The sequence below is a fragment of the Papio anubis genome, chromosome 16 (genome assembly GCF_008728515.1).
Source record: "Papio anubis isolate 15944 chromosome 16, Panubis1.0, whole genome shotgun sequence".
Taxonomy (NCBI): domain Eukaryota; kingdom Metazoa; phylum Chordata; class Mammalia; order Primates; family Cercopithecidae; genus Papio; species Papio anubis.
The window spans coordinates 353,251-363,964 of record NC_044991.1 but is presented as its reverse complement, the minus strand read 5'-3'; the positions used below and the strand labels follow the sequence as shown (position 1 = coordinate 363,964).

The 10,714-nt window shown below is 45.8% G+C and overlaps 1 protein-coding gene across 3 annotated transcripts in view; it reads left to right on the top strand.

Annotated features, from left to right (window-relative positions):
* Positions 1-10,714, top strand: part of PPP6R2 (protein phosphatase 6 regulatory subunit 2) — a 96,792-nt gene that overhangs the window by 28,544 nt on the left and 57,534 nt on the right. For 2 of the 3 annotated variants that reach the window (XM_031656144.1, XM_031656140.1), the window contains exon 1: positions 9,391-9,771. The exons of the other annotated variant lie outside the window; for it this stretch is intronic. The gene's annotated coding sequence lies outside the window, so the exon portion shown is untranslated. Of the gene's footprint in view, positions 1-9,390; positions 9,772-10,714 lie in introns of those variants that run through there. 3 annotated transcript variants of the gene reach the window in all.

Genomic DNA, 10,714 nt, shown 5'->3' with positions numbered 1-10,714 from the left:
TCAAGCAATTCTTCTGCCTCAGCCTCCCAAGTAGCTGGGACTACAGGTGCACACCACCACGCCCGGCTAATTTTTGTAATTTTAGTAGAGATGGAGTTTCACCATATTGCCCAGGGTGATCTCAAACTCCTGACCTTGTGATCCGCCCTCCTTGGCCTCCCAAAGTGCTAGGATTACAGGTGTGAGCCACTGCGCCCGGCCCAAAGTTTAATTCTGACAAAATGGGAACAGTTTTGCACGTATGTAATGAGGTATATATTCTGTCTCATTTGTGGGGATCATGTGAGATACAGCATATGCACGGTCACAGCTGCCATTCAAGCCACACAGTTATGTAGAAAATGAAAAAGGGAGGGAAGGACCTCTGCTTCCAGCAGTATTAGATACTCTTACCATTGCAGTTCAGTTAGATGCTGGATAAATTAGAATAAATATAATTTCTTTATTTTATATTTTTTTGTCACCCAGGCTGGAGTGCAGTGGTGTGATTGTAGCCCACCACAGCCACGTACACCCAGGCTGAAAGGATCCTCCCACTTAAGCCTCCTGAGTAACTGGGACTATAGGAATGCACCACCATGGCTAATTTATTTTATATATATATATATATATAGTGTGCATGTGTGTGTGAGATAGAGTCTCGTTCTGTTGCTCATGCTGGAGTGCAATGGCACGACCTTGACTCACTGCACCCTCCGCCTCCCGGGTTCAAGTGATTCTCCTGCGTCAGCCTCCCAAGTAGCTGGGATTACAGGCACCAGCCACCATGACCTGCTAATTTTTGTGTTTTTAGTAGTGGCGGGGTTTCACCACATTGGTCAGGGTAGTCCTGAATTCCTGACCTCAAGCAATCCAGCCGCCTCAGCCTCCCAAAGTGCTGGGATTATAGGCGTGAGCCACCGCACCCGGCCCACCACGGCTAATTAAAAAAACCTTTTTAGAGATGGGGTCTCACTGTGTTGTCCAGACTGGCCTTGAACTCCTGGGCTGAAGTGATCCTCCTGCCTTGGCCTCCCAAAGTGCTGAGATTATAGGTGTGAGTTACCGTGCTTGGCCAAGTATAGTTTCTATGAACACTTTGATGCATTAAAAATTAAGATAACCCGGCTGGGCGGATGGCTGGCTTGAGTCTGAAAGGTGGAGGCTGCAGCGAGACAAGGTCGTGCCACTGCCCTCCAGCCTGGGTGACAGAGCCAGACCCTGTCTCAAAAAAAACCCACTAAAATTCAATATATATGGATTAAACAGATTAAACATAGATGAAGATGGAATTAGTAAAGTGAAACATAGTGGAAGACATTATCCAAAGTGCAGCCCTGAGAGATCAGTGATGGTAGTAAATACGTAGTTGGAATTCTCGAATGAAAAATTCGGGGCCGGGCGCGGTGGCTCAAGCCTGTAATCCCAGCACTTTGGGAGGCCGAGACGGGCGGATCACGAGGTCAGGAGATCGAGACCATCCTGGCTAACACGGTGAAACCCCGTCTCTACTAAAAAATACAAAAAAATAGCCGGGCGAGGTGGCGGGCGCCTGTAGTCCCAGCTACACGGGAGGCTGAGGCAGGAGAATGGCGTAAACCCGGGAGGCGGAGCTTGCAGTGAGCTGAGATCCGGCCACTGCACTCCAGCCTGGGCGGCAGAGCGAGACTCCGTCTCAAAAAAAAAAAAAAAAAAAAAAAAAAGAAAAATTCGGGAATACTGAAGAGAGTTGTTATTCAAAGTGTTAATAACTTTGAACTTTCAGAAACTAATAAAAGACATAAATTCATAGGTTTAAGAATCACAGTATGTTCCAATCAGTATTTTTAGAAAAAAACAAACCCAGCCGGGCGTGGTGGCTCACGCCTGTAATCCCAGCACTTTGGGAGGCCAAGGTGGGCGGATCACAAGGTCAGGAGATCGAGACCATCCTGGCTAACACGGTGAAACCTCGTCTCTACTAAAAATACAAAAATTAGCCGGGCGTGGTGGTAAGCACTTGTAGTCCCAGCTACTCTGGAGGCTGAGGCAGGAGAATTGCTTGAAGGTGGGAGGTGGAGGTTGCAGTGAGCTGAGATTAAGCCACTGCACTCCAGCCTGGGCGAGAGCAAGACTCTGTCCCAAAAAAAAAAAAAAAAATCAGAAAGAAAAAGAAAAAAACAAATCCGCACCCACACCCATACACTGAAATGGTATAGCACCAAAGACAAAAAGAAGAAGATATTAAGGTAAAAGTTAAAAAACAGATTACCTAAAATGGAACATTAGCTAGGTTGACAACATGTCTCATCAGCATGAATGGAAGCCAGTAAAGAGTAGAATAATTCCTCAAAGTGACGAGAGCACATAAGTTTCATTATAGAATCGTGTTATCAAATACATTTTGCAAGAAAAATGGCAAGGTTTTATGTTTTTGAGAATGTTAGGCTAGGTTATTTAGACTACCTTCTACTCCCCCACCCCACCCCAGAAAAACAACCACAATTGTTAGATTAAAAAAAATAAATAAAAGAACTGACAAAAAAGCAAGGAACTTTTCGATCAAAATCTGACTGAAAATAACGTAGAAAGGTAATTTAAACACCCTTAAACACCGTAGAATGGAGTCTGCTTTTGCCTTGAGGGCGTTTGCTGATGTAGACGAAGTGGGGCTTTGATTTTAGAGGATTTGTAGGGTGAAAAGAACAGTAGTTAAGCTCGATTCCTCTCAAGGTAAATAACCTAAAGGAAACCCTCCCCACACTGGTGGAACTCTGAAGGGCTGTGTCCTCAAGGTGTGAGGGCAGACTGGAGACACATGTGCCTCACACCATTCCTTGTCCCCCACCTGGTTGTCTTTTTACTAAATGTAGCACAAAAAAGATGAAAAGGGAAAAAACCTGTGTCTGAGAATTGTGGCTATATATTGGCCTTTGTGAGGATTTTTAGCCCAGGTTACATTGCCTGGTAGTTAAGGGAAATCAGGCATGAATTTAATTCAAGGTGTTTCTAGCTTGTCATCTGACAGAAACAGAGATAAAACCTCGCTGGAAGAAGTTACCTTCATCCTAAGATACAAAGAATCCCTGCAGATTTCTTTTTCTTTTCTTTTCTTTTTTTTTTTTTTTTTTTGAGATGGAGTCTTGCTTTGTAACCCAGGCTGGAGTGCAGTGGCACAATCTGGTTCACTGCAACCTCTGCCTCCCAGGTTGAAGTGATTCTCCTACTTCAGCCTCCCAAGTAGCTGGGACTGTAGGCGTGTGTCTGTCTAATTTTTGTATTTTTAGTAAGGACGGGATTTCACTGTGTTGGCCAGGCTGGTCTTGAACTCCTGACCTCAGGTGATCTGCCTGCAGTTATTTTTTAAGGACAGCGATTAATAGTACACAGACAAAAATGACTAAGCACACAAGGAAATAAGCCACCCTGAGTTAAACCAGTACAGTTCAGGCATGGTGGCTCATGCCTGTAATCCCAGCAGACTGAGAGGCTGAGGCAGGAGGATGGCTTGAGTCCATGAGTTGGAGGCTGCAGTGAGCTGTGATTGCACCGTTGCACTCCAGCCTGAGTGACAAAGTGAAACCTTGTCTCAAAAAAACCCCCAGAAGCCGGGTGTGGTGGCTCACACCTGTAATCCCAGCACTTTGGGAGGCTGAGGCGGGTGGATCACAAGGTCAGGAGATCGAGACCATCCTGGCTAACATGGTGAAACCCCGTCTCTACTAAAAATACAAAAAATTAGCCAGGCGCGGAGGCAGGCGCCTGTGGTCCCAGCTACTCGGGAGGCTGAGGCAGGAGAATGGCATGAACCCGGGAGGCGGAGCTTGCAGTGAGCCGAGATCGCGCCACTGCACTCAAAACAGAAAAACCAGTAGAAACGCTTTCTCAAAGACTTCAGGTATTGGAATTGTTAGAAACAGACCATTAAAATGTGTGCTTTTTGTGTGTGCGTGAGAAGATCTTACTCTATCACCTAGGCTGGAGTTGGAGTACAGTGGTGTGATCTTGGCTCACTGCAACCTCTGCCTCCTGGGCTCAAGTGATCCTACTGTCTCAGCCTTCCGAGTGGCTGGGACTATAGGCACACACCACCACACCTGGCTAATTCTTTGTATTTTTTGTAAAAATAGGTTTTTGCCATGTGGCCCAGGCTGGTCTCGAATTCCTGGCTTCAAGCCATCTGCCCACCTTGGCCTCCTAAAGTGCTGGAATTACAGGTGTGATCCAGCATGCTGGCTGAGTGTGCTTCTTATTTTTATTTTATTTTTTGAGATGGAGTGTCACTCTGTTGCCCAGGCTGGAGTTCAGTGGCATGATCTTGGCTCACTGCAAGCTCCGCCTCCCGGGTTCACGCCATCTTCCTGCCTCAGCCTCCCGAGTAGCTGGGACTACAGGCGCCTGCCACCACGCCCAGCTAATTTTGTGTATTTTTAGTAGAGATGGGGTTTCACTGTGTTAGCCAGGTTGGTCTCGATCTCATGACCTCGTGATTTGCCCGCCTTGGCCTCCCAAAGTGCTGGGATTGCAGGCGTGAGCCACCGCACCTGGCCTATTTTTAAAGAAATAAATATTTAATAACATAAAAATATTTGTAGGAAACAGTAGAAGGTGATCTAGAATATTTGAAAAAGGAGCAAATAGAACGTCTAGAAATAAAGAATAAAATATCCAATATCACGAATTCAGGCCAGGTATGGTTGCTCATGCCTATAATCCCAGTACTTTGGGAGGTAGAGGCAGGGAGATCAGTTGAGCCCAGAAGTTCAAGACCAGCCTGGGAAACATGGTGAAAACCTGTCTCTACAAAGAATTTTAAAAATTAGCCAGCTGTGGTGGTGCACATCTGTAGTCCCAGCTGCTTGAAAGGCTGAGGTGGGAGGATCACTAGAGCCCAGGAGGCCAAGCCATTAATGTGCAAGTGCGGCCGGGCGCGGTGGCTCAAGCCTGTAATCCCAGCACTTTGGGAGGCCGAGACGGGCGGATCACGAGGTCAGGAGATCGAGACCATCCTGGCTAACATGGTGAAACCCCGTCTCTACTAAAAAAAATACAAAAAACTAGCCAGGCGAGGTGGTGGGCGCCTGTAGTCCCAGCTGCTCGGGAGGCTGAGGCAGGAGAATGGCGGGAACCCGGGAGGCGGAGCTTGCAGTGAGCTGAGATCCGGCCACTGCACTCCAGCCTGGGCGACAGAGCGAGACTCCGTCTCAAAAAAAAAAAAAAAAAAAATGTGCAAGTGCACTCCGGCCTGGGTGACAGAATGAGACCCTCTCTCAATAATAATAATAATTCAGTGTGTAGGGGTTTAATAAAAAAAATATACAGTGAAGTGAAAATCACTGAACCAGAAAACAGGTCAGAAGGAATTACCCAGAATGAAGCACAGAGAAAATGATGGGAAACTGACTAGAACATGGGACATCGAGGGGGAATGTCCAGTGAGTGTTTACTTAATGTTCTGTAAAGAGAAATGAGAGAACGAGGCCGATTTATTATTAGGAAAGATAAAGACTAAAATTTCTCAGAATCAGTGAAAGAAATCTACAGATTTAGGCCAGGCGGGAGGATCACAAGGTCAGGAGTTTGAGACCAGCCTGGCCAGCATGGCGAAACTCCATCTCTACTAAAAATACAAAAATTAGCTGGGCCTGGTGGTGCATGCCCGTAATCCCAGCTACTCGGGAGGCTGAAGCAGGAGAATCACTTGACCCTGGGAGGCAGAGGTTGCAGTGAGCCGAGCTTGCACCACCGCATTCTAGCCTGGGTGACAGAGCGAGACTGTCTCAAAAGAAGTCTACAGATTTGAGAAGACAACTGAATGGTAAGCAGGATAAATAGAAAGAAAATTTATAGCTAGCCAAAGGAGAGTAAAACTATAAAGCACCAAAGACAAAGAGGGATCTTAAAATAAACTAGTAAGACAGATCAACTTTATCTGAGCAGCAGTAAGAATGATGGCTGACTTCTTAAGTGCCACAATGGAAACCAGAAACCAGTGGAGTAATATTTTCATTGTGCTGAAAGTAAAATAATTCCTGACTTCTAACTTTATATCAGGAAAAATTATCTTTCAAAAAAATTATCTGCTGTAGGCTGGCGTGGTGGGTCACACCTGTAATCCCAGCACTTTGGGAGGCCGAGGCAGGTGGATCACCTGAGGTCAGGAGTTCAAGACCAGCCTGACCAATATGGAGAAACCCCATCTCTATTAAAAATACAAAATTAGCCGGGCATGGTGGTGCGTGCCTGTAATCCCAGCTACTTGGGAGGCTGAGGCAGGAGAATTGCTTGAACCTGGGAGGTGGAAGTTGTGTTGAGCTGAGACTGGTGCCACTGCACTCCAGCCTGGGCAACAAGAGCAAAACTCTGTCTCCAAAAAAAAAAAAAAAAAAATTATCTGCTGTAGTTGAATGTTTGTGTCCCTCCAGAATTCATATTGAAACTTAATCCCCAATGCAATAGTCTTAAGAGGTGGGGCCTACCAGCCTGAGCAACATGGTGAAACTCTCTCTCTTTAAAGAAAAAAAATTAGCTGGGCATGGTGGAGCCTGCCTGTAGACCCACCTACTTGGGTGGCTGAGGCAGGAGGATCACTTGAACCCAGGAGATTGAGACTGCAGTGAACCATGATTGCACCACTGCACTCCTGCCTGAGCAAGAGTTAAACCCTGTCCCAGTTAATAAAAAAAAAAAAAAAATGGTGAGGCCTAGAAGATGATAAGGTTGTGAGGGCCACTCTCATGAATGGGATTAGTGCCTTGTAGAAGGGCTTGAGGGAGTCTGTTAGTCCCTTTTGCCATGTGAGGACACAGTGGAGGCACCATCTATGAAAATTAGGTCCTTGTCACACTCTGAATCTGCTGCTGCCTTGGTTTTGGATTTCCCATCCCCCAGAGCTTTGAGAAATAATTTTCTGTCGTTTATAAATTACCCAGTCTAAGATATTTTGTTATAGCAGCGAAACAGGGTAAGACACAGTCCTTTACTAAATATAACTCTCAAGAACGGGCCAGGCGCGGTGACTCAGGCCTGTAATCCCAGCACTCTGGGAGGCTGAGAAGGGTGGATTGCTCGAGTCCAGAAGCTTGAGACCAGCCTGGGTGACATGGTGAAACCCTGTCTCTACAAAAAAAAAAAAAAAAAAAGGTTAGCCAGGAGCAGTGGTGCACACCTGTAGTCCCAGCTACTTGGGAGGCTGAGGTGGGAGGATCACTTGAGCCTGGAGGTGGAGGTTGTAGTAAGTTAAGATCACACCACTGCACTCCAGCCTGAGTGACAGAATGAGACCCTGTCTCAAAATAAAATAAGAAATAGAATGGACTTTAGGCAGAAAACTGATCCTAAATGGAAGAACTGAGATTCAAAGAAGAATGCAAAGCAAATATGTGAGAAAATTCAAATTAACACTGGCTGGGTGCAGTGTCTTCTGCCTGTAATTCCAGCACTTTGGGAGGGTCACTTGAGCCCAGGAGTTTGAGACCAACCTGGACCACATAGGGAGACCTTGTCTCTACCAATAATAAAAAAAAATCCTGGGCATGGTGGCACATTCCTGTGGTCCCAGATACTTAGGAGGCTGAGATGGGAGGATCATGTGAGTCCTGGAAGTTGACATTGCCGTAATCACACCACCATACTCCAGCCTGGCTGGCAGACCAAAACCCTGTCCCCTCCAAAACACCCCACTAATTTGTTAGTAATGTAATAATATCTATGGGGTAAAATCAAGGTAGAATTGCATCATATATGAAAATAGTAACATGTAAGTCACGAAGGAGAGTAAATGAAGTTAAAACATTCCAGTCTTTGTAGTAGCTGTGTCTTAGTCCATTTGTGTTGTTATAAAGGAATACCAGAGGGTGGGTAATTTATAAGGAAAAGAGGTTTATTTGACACAGTTCTGGTTCTGGTAAGAGTTTCAGACTGCTTCTGCTCATGGCGGAAGTTCAAGGGGAGCCAAAGGAAAGGTAGCTTGTAGAGACCCCGTGGTGATAAAGAGGAAGAGAGAGAAAGAGAAGGTGCCAAACTCTTTCAACAACCAGTTCTCTTGGGAACTAAGAATGATAACTGGCCGGGCATGGTGGCTCACGCCTGTAATCGCAGCACTCTGGGAGGCAGAGGCGGGTGGATCACCTGAGGTCAGGAGTTCGAGACCAGCCTGGCCAACATGGTGAAACCCCATCTCTACTAAAAATATAAAAATTAGCTGGACGAGGCAGCAGAATCGCTTGAACCTGGGAGGTGGATGTTGCAGTGAGCCAAGATCACGCCATTGCACTCCAGCCTGGGTGACAAGAATGAAACCCTGTCTCAAAAAAAAAAAAAAAGAGTGAGAACTCGGTTACTCCCTCTAGAATGGCACCAAACCATTCACAAGGGATCTGCCCCAGTACCCTAAACACCTCCTACCAGGCCCCACCTCAGCACTGGGCATCACAGTTTAACATGAGGCCTGGTGGGGCCAAAGAAACCATATCCAAACCACAGCAAACTAGGATAGGGATTAGCTGTAGATTTTAATAAGTGCAGTTTACAAGTTCTAAGGAATTATTGTAAGAATAGAAACAGTGTTTTTCCAAATTAGTGAAGAGAAAATAGTGGACCTTCCTTTATTCTTGTGAGGAAAAGTTGCAACAGTTTTTTTTTTAGCAACCATTAAATAATAATATATTGAAAACTTAACCTGTGAAAATGGAAAGAAGACAGGGCACGTGCTTTTACCACTTGAGAATAGTGACGGAATAAATCAGAAGAAAAGGATAAAGAGATAAAATAATTAAAAAGGAAGAAACTATTATTCATTGATGATACTATTGTATATGTAGAAAATCCAAAATGATCCAAAGCTACAATACAGTCAATTCTTTTTTTTTTTCTTGAGATGGAGTCTCACTCTGTCACCCAGACTGGAGTGCGGTGGCGCGATCTCGGCTCACTGCAAGCTCCGCCTCCTGGGTTCACGCCATTCTCCTGCCTCAGCCTCCTGACTAGCTGGGACTACAGGCGCCTGCCACCACGCCCGGCACATGTTTCGTATTTTTAGTAGAGATGGGATTTCACCATGTTAGCCAGGATGGTCTCGATCTCTTGACCTTGTGATCTGCCTGCCTCAGCCTCCCAGAGTGCTGGGATTACAGGCGTGAGCCACTGCGCCTGGCCTTTTTTTTGTTTGTTTGTTTTTTGTTTTTGTTTTTTGAGATAGAGTCTCACTCTGTCACCCAGACTGGAGTGCAGTGTCACAATCTCAGCTCAGTGCAACCTCTGCCTCCCAGGCTCAAGTGATTCTCTTGCCTCAGCCTCCCGAGTAGCTGGGATTACAGGGATGTGCCACCACACCTGGCTAATTTTTGTGTTTTTAGTAGAAATGGCCAGGGTGGTCTCAAACTTCTGACCTCATGTGATCTATCTGCCCTGGCCTCCCAAAGTGCTGGGATTACAGGCATGAGCCACCGCACCCAGCCTGATTTTGAAATTATATGAAAATGAAGGGGTCCACGAATCCTCAAGATATGACTGAAGGATTCCAATTCATTCCACGTGTCAAACATCTTAAGATGCTGGTATTTTCGTATTGGTAGGTGCCCATCAGCCCTGGTTTGCCCAAGTGTGCTGGTTTTTCTGGTGGTCCTGGTCTCGTTGAGAATGTGTTTACATCACGAGTCCTTTTGGAAGTCTTATTCTGCTGTTTGGGTAAAGAATTGACTGTATTTTTTAGTTTTTAATTTTTGTTTTTAGGATTGCCCACGTTTTCCCAAATATAGAATTCCACACCAGAGAATAGCATCGTACCATAGTAGAGAGATTGCTTCTCTTTTGGTAAGTGGTGGCCAGGAAGGAGCGCCAGGTAGAATTAAGTCCTGGCCCCCAGGCGTGTCTTGTTCCCTCTCTCTTTGCTTTCTGTGAGTTCCTTGGGCCTTCTTGTTTATGATGGAGAATATATAGGACTTAGCCTCCTCTGCTTCCTTCTTTCTTGCAGCCATATGGGGCTGTTATCTTTCTGCCTCTGGGAAATGAGAGGGTGGGTGTTAAAAATTAACTTAAAAAGGAGAAGGATGAGGCCGGGTGCGGTGGCTCTGACTATAATCCCAGCACTTTGGGAGGCCGAGGTGGGCGGATCCCCTGAGGTCAGGAGTTCAAGACCAGCCTGGCCAATGTGGTGAAACCCTGTTTCTACTAAAATACAAAAATTAGCCGGGCATGATGGCAGGTGCCTGTAATCCAAGCTACTTGGGAGGCTGAGACAGGAGAATTGCTTCAACCCGGGAGATGGTGGTTGTGGTGAGCTGAGATCACACCACTGCACTCCAGCCTGGCGGCTAAGCGAGACTCCATCTCAAAAAAAAAGGAGAAGGATGAACACTTTTGAGCTCATGCGTATTAGTGACATCACATCCCTTCTTTCACTCATTTAGTGAATTCAAGTACGATTTGATGGGCACTGAAAATATGCCAGGTGCGTTATGTAACTCCTGTAGCCTTTTGAAGAAAATATTATTTTATATGAAGCCCAGTGTCTTAACCTGTTTTCTGCTGTTTAGAATACCCGAAACTGGTTAATTTATAAAGAAAGGCTAAATTTTCTTTTTTTTGAGATCTGGAGTCTTCTGTCAGCCCAGGCTGGAGTGTGCAGTGTGTAATGGATCTCAGCTCACTGCAAGCTCCGGGCCCCGGCTCACTTATTCTGTCTCAGCCTCCCGAAAGGGCTGGGACTACAGGCTCGCCCACCTTGCTCAGGCTAGTTTTTTCTTAGATTACAGCT